At 38.9% G+C, this 16,870-nt stretch overlaps 1 pseudogene; it reads left to right on the plus strand.

Annotated features, from left to right (window-relative positions):
• LOC149226492 (putative polygalacturonase) overlaps positions 1-16,110 on the plus strand; it is a 40,106-nt pseudogene extending 23,996 nt beyond the window's left edge.
• Positions 16,111-16,870: the final 760 nt, after the last annotated feature.

Here is a 16,870-nt window from a genome sequence, read left to right on the forward strand (position 1 = left end):
CAAATCTCAAAGGGCTGGGGTCGAGGAATTATTCCAGGAAAAAATACTACAAGATTTTTGGATGGATTCCTTGTTGTGTGTTTAATTATGTTTTGGTTCTGGAGTCCCCATATTGGGTGGAACCACGTTGTTGATATTTGAAGGGTGGAGATAGCGAGTCTCTAATATCCTTGTGCATTTTGTTGCTTACAACTCAGTTGGAGGGTGGAGGTGGAAAGATCTTTGGAGTCCCTGGAGCAACTGAACGTTGTGTTTCAACCCTTGAGCAGAGGACCCCTTAGTCTTTGGAATCTAGCTCGGTGCTGATAGTTGCAAGTGACAACTGGTTGTGGTTATCTATGGTTGGGTGGAGAGTTGTAGTCCCATACTTAGTTGCCCAAAAACTTACAAGATAAGTGTTCCTCATGTATTTTCCATGATAATGGATGTGTGCTACATTTATGATTTGAAATGGTTCTATTGTGCATGAGATATGACTGTGTCAGTATTACTTACAAGATTGACTAATGTGTTTTGTTAATGTTTAAAGGTGCTCTGATAACTTGTATGGATATTAGTTGTGTCACAACAATATTTAGCATGGGAATTCTTTCTTATTGCAGCATGGTGATACGTTGATTACAAGTTTTCATTAGCATTGGTTATGTTGAAATGTGGTAATATTGATGATTTCCTCCTCCTTTATACTTATTGACCTATTATTTTATATGAGGGTCTTCTTCAAGTTTTCATTGATGCATACCTTGATGGTGGGTCTACGCATCCATTTTATCTAAGAAATGGTCCAATAGATATATGTTCGGTGTTGTGTAAGGCATGGCCTCATGAGCATGAATGACTTGATTTTATGCCCTTGCACTTCCTGCATAGTTGCATCTCTACTATGTATGCATTGATGTTGAGGCTCTCAAGGCTGGGAACCATATTTTGTATATTCTCTTGGTTCTGAGATAGTGTGGTACTTCCTTGCTTGAATGGTTGGTTATAACCATGGAAACACTTGCATATATACATATATAGCCACCTTTGTGGTTGTAATACATATTGGGTAGCACAATTGTGTGTGATATGAGCATTAGATGCCCGCTTGGTGGCTTCAAGCCTATAGTATTGAATACTGGACGATTAGGCATGTGGTCCATGCCTGGAATTCATGTTCATCAAAATGAAATGCTCGTGGGCTTGTAATATCATCTATCATTTGCCTATATATGTGTGTGTGTGTGTGTGTGTGTACACACACACATATATATATACACATACACACACACAGATTAATATATATATATATATATACATATACACATACATATAAAATTTATGCTTGTAATCAAACAGGAAAGGGAGGATTTTCTGTGTACGCATGGAATTTTGATCCCTTTACGGTTTCCTTGGAACCATATTATGTTTGGTTGCCTTTATAAGCTTTTTATACCCATTTTTTCATCAAAGGAGATCTGCAGATCTCTGAAGTGAAACTGATATGTCCCTAGTAAGACATGGAGGAGGCACGAGACTGCTAAACTCTAAGAGGTTGAATAGAAGGGTCCCTGGCCTGGATGGATAAGTCTCTAGATTGTGCCTTGTATTTATTTCACCGAGGACTTTCATATCATATCCTTGTGGTAAGCTTAGGAGGGATAGCATTGTAATGTGCTTCATAGAACCTTAATGGCCATGGTTGGACTCTAGCACAAGTCTAAGCACTTGTAGAACCATCGCAACCGAGCCATGGTAAAATCCTTTCGAAAATGATGCATGGTACATAGCTGGAGGAAAACCTTATCTCCTATTCTCAACCTTATAATTTTATCCATTGAGCTTGGAAGAATGTATCAGGTTGCGCGATGGTGGGAAAGCTAGGTCATTAGCCATAAGATCGCAAGGTATAACCTAGATCAAGGCTAACATAATGAATGACAAATATTAACCAAGGAAATCAATGGCTGGGAAAGGGATTAGGATGACATAATATCGAGGGTTACATCCTGGAAGCCCACAAAAATTCAAGTGAGAGTAAGGTCAAGCTCGCATGACAGGAGTGGACTTGGGTGTGTGGTTGCCTCATCCCATTGCCAGGTGACACATAGAGCGGAGCCATAGAAGTTACTACATAAGAAGCGAATTCATGGACCAATCAAGAGTGTTAGCCATACAGAGGAGTGGCCCACGGGGACATGTAAGCCCAGAGGCTATTCCCCGGGAGTAAAAAGCAGGATGCACTTTTAAAAGGAGCAAGATGATGTAAGCCTGAGCTGCGGTGGTGTACACATGAGCCTGAAAGTTTAACCATTTGTGCACAGGAAAACCCTCCTTATAGGTCAGATCAAAATATCGACTCCTGAGCATTCATAAGTGAACAAAGAGGAAGGTGTTGAGAATGCAACAAGATGATGGAGCTTAGTGGAAAGGAGTCGCCTTCACTAAGTGGGCCCGCAGGCAAATTATGGCGCAAAGTCTATTTTTAGACTATGTCTATTTTTAGACATATGGATCATGGTCTATGAGCTGCAGAATGTTGTTTATGGATGATTGGTCATGTTGGGAAAAATAGATGGACTTCTATTTTTTGATCACAGCAAGAGTGATCAGAGTCTATTTTTAGACTGCTAGTCAAAAATAGAAAAGTCTAATATTATTGTCTCATAATAATATTTAGACTATAAACTTTATCTTATTCTCTTGGAGCACTTCAGTTTGAGCTACAGATGTGGCACATGCAGCTGTCAGAAGGAAATACGCTTTCTTTGTGGGTCAGTTGAGTTATTGCATGCAGGACTTCAGTTAGACCTCAAGCAGTTGAGTTTGGTGGAGTTGATTGTGGAGTTGATGGAGTTCTGTCCAGTTTGACTTGGTTAAACTAGTTGTAATTAGTCTAACTGCAAATAGACTAATGATGAGTTGTTAAACTAATTATTAACTCATAAAGAAACTAAAGAATACATCAATTAACTCAGTTGCATGTCAGTGCATGTACAGTTCAACAGGGACAAGTGTTAGAGGTTGAGATTGCTATCAGTTGTGACTATAGTTGTGCATGAGGATTTGCACAAGCAATGTATTGAGTATGCCAATGAGTATTGCGTTGATTTGCCCAGTAGAATAGCCTGTGCTCACGTGATTTCCAGTGTGAGTGATTCTCAGCAGGTTTATGCAATAGAGGCAGGCAAAGCAGTGGAGCAGATTTGAACTTGTGACTTGTTTGGGTCTGAGCTGGTTTGTGTGTAACAGGTGGAGATAGTGCTGGATACTTGTGAGGAGTATTGACTATGTAATGTTACATGTTCTCAATCATTAATATACAGATAGTGTGGGGTTTTCAGCTGTAAGCTTTCCCCGGGTTACATACTGTGTTAATGTGTGCATGCTATTGATGTTTTATTGTTATTGATGCTGCTAAATTGATGATCAACGTAGAGGAGCTTATGTATTGTGTATGTATTCCGCAATAGTACATGATCAGGATAATCTCCGTTGAATATGTGTTTATTATTCAAAATTTCTACATGGTATCAGAGCTGTTGATCATCAGATCTACTATTCAGGAAGTGTTTACATTCTATTTCTTCAGGCAGAGTCTGTAATCGGGCCAGGTAGCCTCTGGATTCATCCTTCCTTTGGAAGGTGAGATATCCGGTGAATGCCCATACAGTCAATCTCTGTATGAGAAATAATTTGTTCTCACGAATCTTAGATCCGAGGCGGTTGAGTTTGGAGCTGGTGGAATTCGAATTTGCAGCAGTGTTTTCTTGGTGTCAAAGAAGCAATGTCTTTCAACGGATTGCGATTGGAGTATGCTCTTGAGGGCAGCTCAAACTATATTGCATGGAAGGACAGGATGGAGGCAGTATTGGATGATAACGGGCTGAAGGAGTTCATAGAGACTGATGTCCCAAAGCCTACTGATGCTACTCAAGCTGATGCTTGGCAAAAGAAGACAACAAAGTGTCGAAGGATTCTGTTGGAGGGCGTGAAGGATCACATTGTGTCCAGCCTGCATGGAAAGACTTCTCCATACTTGATGTGGAAGGATTTAACAGATCTATTCCAAAGCAAGAGCAATCAGAGGAAGCTGGCGCTCAAAGATAAACTCAGAAACATCAAATGCGAGAAGGGTGACAGTATGCCCAAGTATCTCACGAAGTTCACTCAGTGTCGAGATGAGCTGGGAAGTGTGGGGGTTACTTTCGATGATGAGGACTTGGTGAGCTTGGCTCTCCTTGGTCTTCCGAAGAGTTGGCATTCCTATCAAAACTCTGTCAATGGTCGGGAGAAATTTCCAGGATGGGAAAGACTGTGGTCAGATCTTGTGCAGGAGGAGATCAGGCGGAGTACCAAGGACGGATCTTCATCAAAGGGAGCTGATGAAGAAAATTGCGCTTTGGCTGCCAAAGCAAAGAAGGGGAAGAGCAAGAAAGCTTCTCAGTCCGGTGCGAAAGGCAAGAAGTAGGACATGTCCAAGGTGAAGTGTTTTCACTGTCACCAACACGGACACTATGCCACTAATTGTCCGCAGAAGAATAAGAACAAGCAAGCTACTGGATCTGCAGCAGGAGAGGCTCTAGCCTCGCAGTTTGAGCTTGATTTTTCATTGATAGCATGCTTGGTTTCAAGTGTGATGGGATCGGTGTGGTTCTTGGACAGTGGTGCGTATTTTCACATGAAGGGAGATCGAGATTTGTTTTCTGATCTGGAGGACAAAGATCTTGGAGTGCACATTGAGATGGGCGATGATGGTAGATACAATGCGACCGGTATCGGTACCATTTCCTTTGAGAGGGAGTCTGGTAAACCCTTCGTATTGAAGGAAGTCATGCATGTTCCAGGATTGAAGAAGAATCTTATCTATGTGGCGATGTTAGAAGACAAGGGGTATGATGTTGTTTTCAGCGAGGGAAAGGCTTTCCTGCGCAGCAAGACAACTGGTGAAACCCGGAAGATAGGGGTTCGAGTGAGGAACCTTTATCAGTTGCATGTAGATGGATACATAGCAATGGCATGCAAGGCAGAAGGATTGGTGAGCCAGGATGATGGCGAGTTGTGGCACAGGAGATTGGGTCACCTTCACCATGGAGCCTTGAAGATACTGCAACAGATCACTACAGGGCTTCCTGAAGGCACTCTTGCGCAGTCAGATCAGTGCAAGGGGTGTACTTTGGGGAAGTTTGTGAAAGCCACCTTTCACGAGAAGGATAGTCACGCCACGACGATCCTTGAGAGAATTCACACAGACGTGTGTGGACCTTTCTCAGTTGCTTCGACAGCAAAACACAGGTATTATGTGATTTTTGTTGATGATTTCTCTCGTAAGTGCTGGATCTTCTTCATGCAGAAGAAGAGCGAGACATATTCAAAGTTCTGTGAATTCAAAGCACTGGTCGAGAAGGAGTCGGGGAAGAAGGTGAAGGCTCTTAGGAGCGATAATGGTGGTGAATACATCTCTGACGAGTTCAAGGATTTCTGCAAGGCAGAAGGGATTTGAAGAGAGCTCATAGTTCCCCATAACCCACAGCAGAACGGGGTTGTTGAGCGGAAGAATAGAACGATCATGGATGTTGCACGGGCGATGTTGCATGATCAGGGCCTACCCCTTCACTTGTGGGCGGAAGCATGCAATACAACAGTTTATGTGCAGAACCGTTGTCCTCACAAGATACTTGGCATGAGTACACCCAAGGAGGCTTATTCTGGTAAGAAGCCTTATCTTTCTCATTTGAGGATTTTTGGTGCTAACGTTGACATGCATGTGACGAAGGATGCCAGGAAGAAGTTGGAGCCGACCGCAGAGGTTGGGATATTTGTGGGGTACACTGATACGCCCTACAACTATCATGTGTATTTGCCAGACAGTGGTAAAACTGTTATGCGATGGGATATAAAATTTCAGGAGGAGAAAGCCATGAAGTGTTTGCTTGAGAGGGAGCTACACTTGCATGCAGATGAGGAGCTATTAGTTCCTAAGGATGAGCTTCAGGACGTGGATCAGCCACAAGACGAGGTTCATGGAGTGGAAGAGACCACTCATGTAGCGCCAACCATCAGAGGGCGAAAGCGCTTGATAGAAGTTGAGCGACTGGCTCAAGATGCAGAGAAAGTTGTAGGATCACCTACAGCCCAACGCAGGCAGAGATAGTCACCTAATCAGTACACTGGATACATGGCTCTTATGAGCAAGTGTGTTGTGACTGAGCCATCCTCTTTCGAGGAAGCTGTGGAGGATCCCGCATGGGTAGATGCCATGGTGGAAGAGTATGATTCTATTGTTAGAAACAGTGCATGGGAGATTGTTCCTAGACCGGAAGGGAAATCAGTGGTGGGTTCGAGATGGATCTACAAAGTTAAGTAGGCAGCTGACAGGAGTGTGGAGAAGTAAAAGGCAAGATTTGTTGCCCGAGGCTTTTCACAGATAGAGGGGATCGATTATGAGGAGACCTTTGCACCTGTCGCAAGGTATTCTTCCATACGAACGATTCTTGCTCTCTCAACGTAGAAGGGGTGGCACATTCATCAGATGGATGTGAAGACTGCATTCCTCAACGGAGTCATTGAGGAGGAGGTGTACATTGAGCAGCTCGAAGGTTTTGAGATTTTCAGCAGCGAGTTGCATGTGTGCAGGCTCAAGAGAGCACTGTATGGATTGAAACAAGCACCACGTGCTTGGTACACACGGATAGAAAGTTATTTCACCGGACTTGGCTTCTCCAAGAGTGAGGCGGATCCGAATCTATACCAGATTGTGGTGGAGGGTAAGTTGCTTATCATTGTACTTTATGTAGATGATTTGATTCTAACGGGTGATGAGTTGTTGATACTTTCATGCAAGGATGATCTTGCTAAGGAGTTTGAGATGAAGGACTTGGGCCTCCTTCATTATTTCTTGGGATTGGAAATTTGGCAGCGTAGTGGTGGACTGTTTGTTTCTCAGGGTAAGTATGCTCAGGAGATATTGGATAAGTTCAACATGCATGGTTGCAAGCCTGTTGATACTCCTCTTCCTGGAGGTTGGAGGAAGGAGGATGCCACTTCGGCAGAAGAAGTGGATGCCACTGTTTATCGACAGTTGGTGGGGTCGCTTATGTATCTGGTCAATACACGACCCGATATATGCTATGCAGTTAACCAGCTTTCACAAGCTATGGTTAAGCCTACCAAGCTCTTCTGGAAGGCGGGAAAGCATGTATTGCGTTATTTGAGAGGCACATCGGGATATGGATTGTGGTACAGACAGGAGGATGAGGTGAAGCTATGTGGCTTCACAGATGTAGATTGGGCAGGGAGCCCAATGGACAGAAAGAGAACATCAGGAGGGGTCTTCAGTATTGGGTCGACAACAGTTTCTTGGTACAGCAGGAAGCAGAGATCCGTGGCACTTAGTTCAGCAGAGGCCGAGTATATGGCAGCAAGTTTGGCTGCATGCGAGGCTATATGGATGAGGAAGATCCTGGTCGGTTTGTTCGGTTCTCATTTGGATCCTACTGTGATTTACTGTGATAACCAGAGTTGCATTAAACTCTCGGCTAATCATGTATTTCATGATAGATCTAAGCATATTGACATCAGGTACCATCATATCAGAGATTGTGTGCAGCGGAGAATCATGTTACTTTCATACATTCCAACGGAGGATCAGGATGTTGATATTCTGACGAAGGCGCTCACTAGGAGCAAATTAGAATACCACCGAGGCAGGATAGGGGTTGCTGATAATCCATATCTTGTTGAGAGGGAGTGTTGAGAATGCAACAAGATGATGGAGTTTAGTGGAAAGGAGTCGCCTTCACTAAGTGGGCCCGCAGGCAAATTATGGCGCAAAGTCTATTTTTAGACTATGTCTATTTTTAGACATATGGATCATGGTCTATGAGCTGCAGAATGCTGTTTATGGATGATTGGTCATGTTGGGAAAAATAGATGGACTTCTATTTTTTTATCACAGCAGGAGTGATCAGAGTCCATTTTTAGACTGCTAGTCAAAAATAGAAAAGTCTAATATTATTGTCTCATAATAATATTTAGACTATAAACTTTATCTTATTCTCTTAGAGCACTTCAGTTTGAGCTATAGATGTGGCACATGCAGCTGTCAGAAGGAAATACGCTTTCTTTGTGGGTCAGTTGAGTTGTTGCATGCAGGATTTCAGTTAGAACTCAAGCAGTTGAGTTTGGTGGAGTTGATTGTGGAGTTGATGGAGTTCTGTTCAGTTTGACTTGGTTAAACTAGTTGTAATTAGTCTAACTACAAATAGACTAATGATGAGTTGTTAAACTAATTATTAACTCATAAAGCAACTAAAGAATACATCAGTTAACTCAGTTGCATGTCAGTGCATGTACAATTCAACAGGGATAGGTGTTAGAGGTTGAGATTGCTATCAGTTGTGACTATAGTTGTGCATGAGGATTTGCACAAGCATGTATTGAGTATGCCAATGAGTATTGCGTTGATTTGCCCAGTAGAATAGCCTGTGCTCACGTGATTTCCAGTGTGAGTGATTCTCAGCAAGTTTATGCAATAGAGGCAGGCAAAGCAGTGGAGCAGATTTGAACTTGTGACTTGTTTAGTTCTGAGCTGGTTTGTGTGTAATAGGTGGAGATAGTGTTGGATACTTGTGAGGAGTATTGACTATGTAATGTTACATGTTCTCAATCATTAATATACAGATAGTGTGGGGTTTTCAGCTGTAAGCTTTCCCCGGGTTACATAATGTGTTAATGTGTGCATGCTATTGATGTTTTATTGTTATTGATGCTGCTAAATTGATGATCAACGTAGAGGAGCTTATGTATTGTGTATGTATTCCGCAATAGTACATGATCAGGATAATCCCCGTTGAATATGTGTTTATTATTCAAAATTTCTACAGAAGGGCCAGGTAATAAATCTCGGGAGATAGAATAGTTTCCGCTAATAAGTGATCCATCAATTTACCACTGATATGTAAGTCCAGAGCTATAGGTGAGCGTGCAAATGAGAAGAGGTTGGGTAAGAGAGTCGGGCGATGAGAATATCTCTGTCAGCGGACGATCCATTAGTTGGATGTATTATATATGTATAAACATGTAATTGCATGTTATTTCATAACGTGACAAATTGTGAGAACCCATGCCTTGAACGGGTCGACAACTAATACGACCACTCCAAGTGGTGGTGATAGGTTGACTGGACTACCACATGGTAGAAGGATGATGAGGTAGTGAAAAACTTTGATTCCATAACTTTTGATCCAGAGGTTAGATCGGGCTAAGATTTTATCTCACTATATACGTCTCGCCAAGACGCACACAATGGTGACATTCATTTCAAGCTTGAAAAAAAATTGAATTATCCCATCTATCTAACTACACAAGGGAGATTAGATTAGCAAGTGGACACTTTTCACCGAGGTTAAGGTTGGGTGTTTACAAGGTCACTATTGCAGAAGCTATCAAAGTGGCTTATTTTTTACAAAGATTTGTGGAGGAAGTGTCTGAGGATGTATTAATGACATTTCTTATTAGTTTTCAAAAAGACAAGAGCATAGGGCCTAATAGATGGGCTATTGAATTCTTCTCAACTTTTTTTAATCCTATTGGTAAATATTTGTTAACAGTATTCAATGAATCGAGAAGGGAACGAATGGTTCTACCAACCATTCTACTTTCATAACCCTTATCACTAAGGTGGACAACCCTATGTCTTTTGAGGACTTTAAGCCTATCTCCCTCTTCAATTGTGTGTATAAGGTTAACTCAATGGTGATTGCTAGAAGGATTAAGTTTGTTCTTTCAAAGATGAGTTTAAAGGAACAATTTGGTTTTAATGAGGGGAGACAGATCCACGAAGCCAATGGAGTTGCTCGAGAAGAGTTGAATAGCCTTAAAAAACAAAAGGCTAAAGGTGTTGTATTCAAGATAGATCTATCAAAGGCATATGATAGTGTTAATTGGACATTCACCAAACTTATTTTTACTCAAGTGGGTTTTGAAGTTTCTTTTATCTATTGGATCATGGTCTCTTTGATTTCTATTTCTTTTGTTTTTTTGATAAATGGATTTTCTTCGCCTTTCTCCCATGAACAAAGAGGTTTGAGACAAGGTTTCTCATTGTCTCCACTTCTTTTTCGACTTGTTACTGAAGGCCTTAGCTGCATGTTGAAGGAGGTAAAGTGGGGAGGTGAGTTTAAAGGTGTGGTTATAGCTCATGCTCTAGCAATTACACATCTGCTTTTTGTTGACAATATACTTATCTTTTGTAATGGCTCAGCTAGAGATATCTAAAAATTGCATGAGATTCAATTTCTGTTTTGCGAAAGCTACATGTATGGTTATTAATGAAATAAAATCTATCATATCTTGTCATATTTTGGAAGAGCATGAGATAGTTTTTATCATATCAGTTTTGAGTTTTGAGTTTTTTGAATTGGAAGATGGCCTAAATTACCTAGGTTTCCATCTGAAATGAAATTATTACAAAAAGGAAGATTGGATGTGGTTGATAGCTAAGTTAGAGAAAAGACTCACTTGTTGGAGTTTTAGGTGGCTATCTAGAGCTAATAGGTTAATCTTAGTAAAATGTGTTCTTGAAGCCATTCCAGTTTACTGGATGTATTTGGCTTGGATTCCAAAGGGTGTTATGGAGAAACCTAGGAGGATTTGTTTCAAGTTTTTGTGGGAAGGATCCCAAGAACATTTTGTCCTTCCCTGGGTTAAGTGGAATCATCTTGCTGTGCCAAAGTTCTTAGGTGTGTGGGGGCTAAAAAATAGTTTTATGTTCTATAAATCCCTTGCAACAAAATGTGGGTGGAGGAATCTCTTTATTCACATCCTTTGAACAATGGTGGTCTACAAGAAATATATTGCTCCATATTCCTTGGAAAATTGGGTGCGGCTTTAGGATAAATTGAGATTTTAGTGGTACAGAGAATTGTACTAAATAATTTGGTATGATTTCTTTAGGTTTGGAATTGAAGTTAAAGAATGGTAACAAGTTTAAAATGGGCTCAGATCCTTAACCGAGCAGTGGTGATAGACATAGGATGTCAAAAGTTCTCATTGATACTCTGAGAGATTAAGGATATTCCATCATTGCTCATATTAATAATCTATCTCATACTACCCTTTGGCATCAAGGACAGTTGGCTGTTGTAGATTTAAATATTCAAGAGGTTTTCAAGGAGGAATGGTCCAGATTCTTGGATGCTTTGCTTTCAACCCACATTAGATTAAATGACAAAAAGGATGAGTTGGTTTGGGCGCTTGCTCAACATGGAATATATACGTCAAAGTTGGGTTATATTCACTTAAAAATTCTTGCAAAAAATGTGGATATTGTCTGGTGGTGGAGACTACTCTGGAAGTCAAAATTCCCTCCAAAGTCTCGTTTATTGGTTTGGTGTATCATCGAAAAAAAGGTTCCTACATGGGATGTAATGCAACAAAGACATAAGATTGGTCTTGGATGGTGTGCCTTGTGTAAAGGTAGCAAGGAGGCCATTAATAACCTATGTGTACACCGCTCTTTCACAAAACAAGTCTTGTCAGCTTGTAGTACACTTCTAAGCCAATATTGCAAATGGGAGAGTATCTTATTTGAAGATATTTGGAAAGCTTGGGTTGAGAATAGGGCCACTAAACCTTTTAGATCCCTTCCCCTCATTATATGTTGGGGCATTTGGTTGGCTGGGAACAAGGAAATATTTCATGATAAATCATCCTATCTAGAAAATATTGTCACTCAGGGTTTAGTTATTCTTTCACATTACCCTCAGTCAAAGGTGCCAGCTTGTGGAAGAATTGTGCTAAGTGAAAATCCATATGTCAATATCCCTTGGGTTTATTTCGACGGGGCTTATCAGTCGGATGATTCCCTCTATGGGTGGGGGGGGGGGGGGGGGGGGGTTGTTCTTCACTTATTAGAGCATCATTCCTTTCATGTCAAGATGGGCTTTGACAGTGGTACAAACAACTAGGCAAAGCTATTAGTGTGAAAATCCCTTATTGATTTTGCTCAGGAAAAAGGTGTGAACAACTTCAACTCTTTGGTGACTCTTTGTTGGTGGTGAATTGGGTTAATGAGACTCAATTGTTTCAGAACATATCCCTTGTTAATATTTTGGAGGATATTTTAAGATTGAAGCATATTTTTAATTCCTTCACATGCATGCATGTTTGCAGGGAACAAAATGGGGAAGATGATTGACTTTCTAAGGAGGGAATGCATATGGATCATGGGTTATGGTAGGTGACTAAGTTTGTTGTAGCTAAGCATACTAGTTTTTCCACAAGCCTTACATGGACGAGATCCTTCCTGCAGATAATGTTTAATTTATGAGTTTATACATCATTGGTTTTTGTTTTTGGACGCTCTACAACGTATTTTTGTTTGTATCCCACAATTTATTTATGTCACTGTTATCAGAGTGATGATGTTTGACAACCCCATAATACACACACAAATATATACATATATTATGGCTCATGTACAAAAAATGTAAGTCCATATAATGATGGGACAATAGTTCTCTTATTCTATTTTCTGACTTTGTAAATGCCACTACAAGATTTGGGTAATATCTTACTAAATGCACACGTTTGTGTGTATATACAAAATGTATTTTCTTTCACACTTATAAACAAAAGTATGAATTTTTCCAAAAGAAAAAAAAATATTTAAACCAACCACATTCCTTTACCTTATTATTACCTTATTAATTATGTTGATATGTGTTCATTGTGAATCTATTCACAAAAGAATTTAATCTGCCCTTTTGCTCCTTGCATGACATTTGTCCAACTTTTTTACGTTGAAAATTTCAACGTCTTATTGTTACGCTTACAAAAAGGGTGGCACAATTTTCCAAATGTAGTGGCAATTTCAATGGTGGGTGGTGCCATTATCTGATGGAGTGGAAATTGCAGTGACATATGCATAGGATTATTATGCCATCTGGATTTTTGGTGGTTGCACTAGCAATTTTAACGATGGTCGTGAAGAGTTAGGTTGGGTACAGTACATATATAGGTTTCGACGACGAGATTTCGCATGTAACATGTCACTGCTAAGGTTTTATGTCTCAATAAAAAAAATTATAAAAGAAAAAACCCTAACCCATCCTTAATCAAAACTAATATTCCTTATTACTTTATGCAAGTTTCCTTCTAGAGATACCTGAAGGCCTTCTTGTCCTCAGGTCAACCTGAGTCATAGGTAATCTCAAGTTTCTTATCTAGTTAGAAATTACACCAGCAAAGTCAAGGTTTATAGTTTTTCTTTTACCAAACCGCTCACAATATTTATAAAAACCTTCTTCCATCAAGCGTTGGAAGTTTCAAAGAATGGGGAGGTATTTATTAGGTAAAATTAGGGTAATTCATTTTCCTTTCTTTCTTGTTTAATTTCAAGGTTTGTATCATTTATTAATCTCTTTATAATTGGTTTCCTTCTTTGTTTTCTCTAGGTTAACACTCTTTTGGTCACGAATTGTTAGAGAATAAACTTTAAACTCATGAATGTTTCAGGTATTTTGTCTTTATTTAAACTTCTTTCTCCTTCTGTTGCAAGGTATATTTATAACTCAAAGGTTTTCGTTGGCCCTTGGCAACCATAGACTGTCATGGCACAACTCTTTGCTTTTGGGTGTCTATAATTTTAGTAGTGAGCCAGTTATTCACTCAATACTGCTTCAAAATGCCATTTTCGTGTTAATACCTTTGATGAAAAAGGTGGGGCTTAAATCTATGTTCCAATAGAATGGTTGAATGGTGACTTTAATCTCAAAAGTCATCTTACATTGTACTTGGATAGAGACTTTGTCATTCTCAGGTCCCAAGTAATAATATTTTATTTGACAACTTTTCTCATTTCTCTGTTCTGCATTCAATAAAAAATTTATAGTAATAATAACAGCCAGCCAAATCCTACATGCATTCAGGCTGTTAATGGATCAATAATGACATCCCACATCCTATAACACATAATCCCGGTGACCTGTATAGTTAGTGGCCTTGGTGGTAGAACTTTCAAAATTAGATTAATTTTAAATTTACACGAGAATATAGAAATGAACACCATTAGCAGAATGCATGGAATCTTATGACATCCTTTCAATTGGTATGACCATTTACATGAAGGCTAGAGAAATAACAAATTGGCAGAGCGTCCTTGATAATCCTTGATATTTGCTTGTAATATCACCCTACATTTGGTTTCAAAAGTCGCAAGATAAAAAATTGGCGGATGGTCCTTGATAATTCCTAATATTTGGTTCTAAGATCCCCTTACATTTGGTTTTAGGAGTCACAACATTTTCCAGTTATTGATCCTTGCAATCTTATGGCCAAGGAAAGAACTACCTTGTGGAAGACATTGTAACCTCAATACACGATTACAACCTTACAAATATTGTAATAATAGGTGGGTACATCCTTGGACCTTGAGCATTTAGGATAAATTGTCTTTTGGATTGATCTTGGGAGATGGACTTAAAACTGACCTTTGGAAAATTATTGGGGGTAAATGTTCTGGAAGTAGTTTGTTTGCATTGAATGAAGGTTTGTTTTGGGGTTTAATTTGGGGCTAAAATTTGCTTGTGCACATATCTATACAAGGGATAATGGAACTATTGATGGTCAGGGTGCCATTTGGTGGGATTGGTTTCATAACCATACTCTTAATTTCACTCGGCCTCACCTTGTTGAGCTGAGTAGCTCGACTGACATTGTGACTGTAAATTTGACATTTATGAATTCACCATTTTGGAACATTCATCCAATGCATAGCAAGTTTCTGGCTTGAGTGTTAGTGCAGTGATTATTATTTTAAATGTATGTTTATCTAAGCTTAATGTTTTCAATTTTATTTTCTTTGGATTGTAAAATGAATTTTTATGATGCCATTTATGGCCATTTCTCAATTTCTTCTCTGAATTAATATCTTTTTGGTGAGTTTGTAGCAATGTGAAAATCTAGAACATTATGATTCTTGCACCATCTGACTCAGTCTTAAATAAATGTTATACATAACCAATCCAAAATCCATACACAGAGAAAGAATGCATTAGAGAAGATAATTTTTCGATTTAAAGAAAATAATGCCTCAATCCAAAGTAATGGATGCACCACCTTAAATCGGTTATATCTATGAAGTTAACCCCTTAATTTTTCACTTTCTTGCTACATGTCAATGTGTTTAATTCTTGCTGTTACATGTTCATTCATTTGTAGCGACTGTCACTATTCAACCAAAATGTATGAATGTGATATTTATTGTTAGCGGTGATCATCAACTTTAAGTTCAATAAATTTAATCTTTACAGTCCATTATAAACTTATTTTTTTTACTCTCAAATTAAAATTATACCTCTAAACAACATAGAAAAAACTTGTTGATTATTTGTTATTGCCTTATAAACTACAATGTCATAGTAGCTCCAATGTTGATTTCTCATTGGGATGTATTATTTGACAGATTCCTACAATGATGGTTGCATAGAAGTTTGTTACATCAACACTGGTGATGATTCAATTTCTATAAAGAGTGGTTGGGATGAGTATGGTACTGCTTTTGGCCGTCCTAGTTTCAACATTATTATCCACCACATAGTCAGTCAAAGGCATACAAGTACAAGACTTGCATTGGGTAGTGAAATGTCTGAAGGGATCACATATATTCATGTAAAAGGTATTCTTGTAATCAATAAAGAAATAACTATCGATGTACAAACGTTTGCAGCCAAAGGAGGTTATGTGAAGGACATCTATATATCCAATCCGACCATGAACAATGTGAAGTGTGTCGTTGATTTTACTAGGTTTTATGCTGACCATCTTGATGAACCCTATAATCCTGATGCTCTTCCTATTATAGATAGGATCATCTTTAAGGAAATTGTGGGTGATAATATCACAATTGTTGGTTACATTGATGGGATCTAGAAAGCTCCTTTCAGTAATATTTGAATGTCAAACATTTTCTTCAATGTCACCTCAGAAGCTGCATGGTGTTGTTCAAACGCAAAAGGCTTTTCAGAGTCATTTTATCCTCAGCCTTGTGTAGATCTTCAACATCGTATCTCTAGTGATTCCTCAGTTTGTTCATTTTCATTTGTGAGAAATTCATTCAAAGACATCTAGGATGAATCTAATTGTTCATATTACCTGTTATTGAGTTCAACCTTAGTTATTGCTAGATTAGTGCAAGCTCCAATGTTTCACACATTTTTGTGGAGATTACAGTATCACAATCCTCGAGATAGTGGTTCATCTATAATTCTTGGTAATGTCAAATGGATAACTTACTATTCATCACTTTCCACATTTCTTTTTATTCGTGAATATTCACCCTCTATGGCCTGATCTAAATTTTGTGAGATGGCTAGTCCAATGGAATTCCACACCATAAATACCCCTTACATGCTAAGCACAAGGAATATTTATGATTGATTTCAAAACCTCACAATTTTTTGATCATTCATTTTTTATTTCCTTTTAGAGAGAGTGACAATGTACAATCTAGTTTTTGACATTATTGTTAGGGCAACCCCTTCGCTAACCGAATGCACTCTTCCTTCTGGATTTAGGGCTAAGAAATTTACAACTATCTTCTTTAATCTAAGAATTGCAAAATATTTTTTTATAGTGATTTCATTTATGGGATTTTTAGAATTCAAGTTTTTGATGGACCTGTTGAGTTTGAACTCTATAGGCCTTCATCATGATAAGATCCTATCATTTTCTACTATTATACATGGTTACATTTGTTCTCATGAGACAACATCATATTTTCTAAGGAATTTAGTCCAAATCTTTTAGATGTTAAGACTTGTACATAAATAGTGTATTTATAGATTTATCCAATATATTGCTCAGACATTTGTATATCATGTTAAAAGAT

Source organism: Pinus tabuliformis, chromosome J (genome assembly GCF_031772625.1).
Source record: "Pinus tabuliformis cultivar Carrire ecotype Pingquan chromosome J, CPIR1, whole genome shotgun sequence".
Taxonomy (NCBI): Eukaryota; Viridiplantae; Streptophyta; class Pinopsida; order Pinales; family Pinaceae; genus Pinus; species Pinus tabuliformis.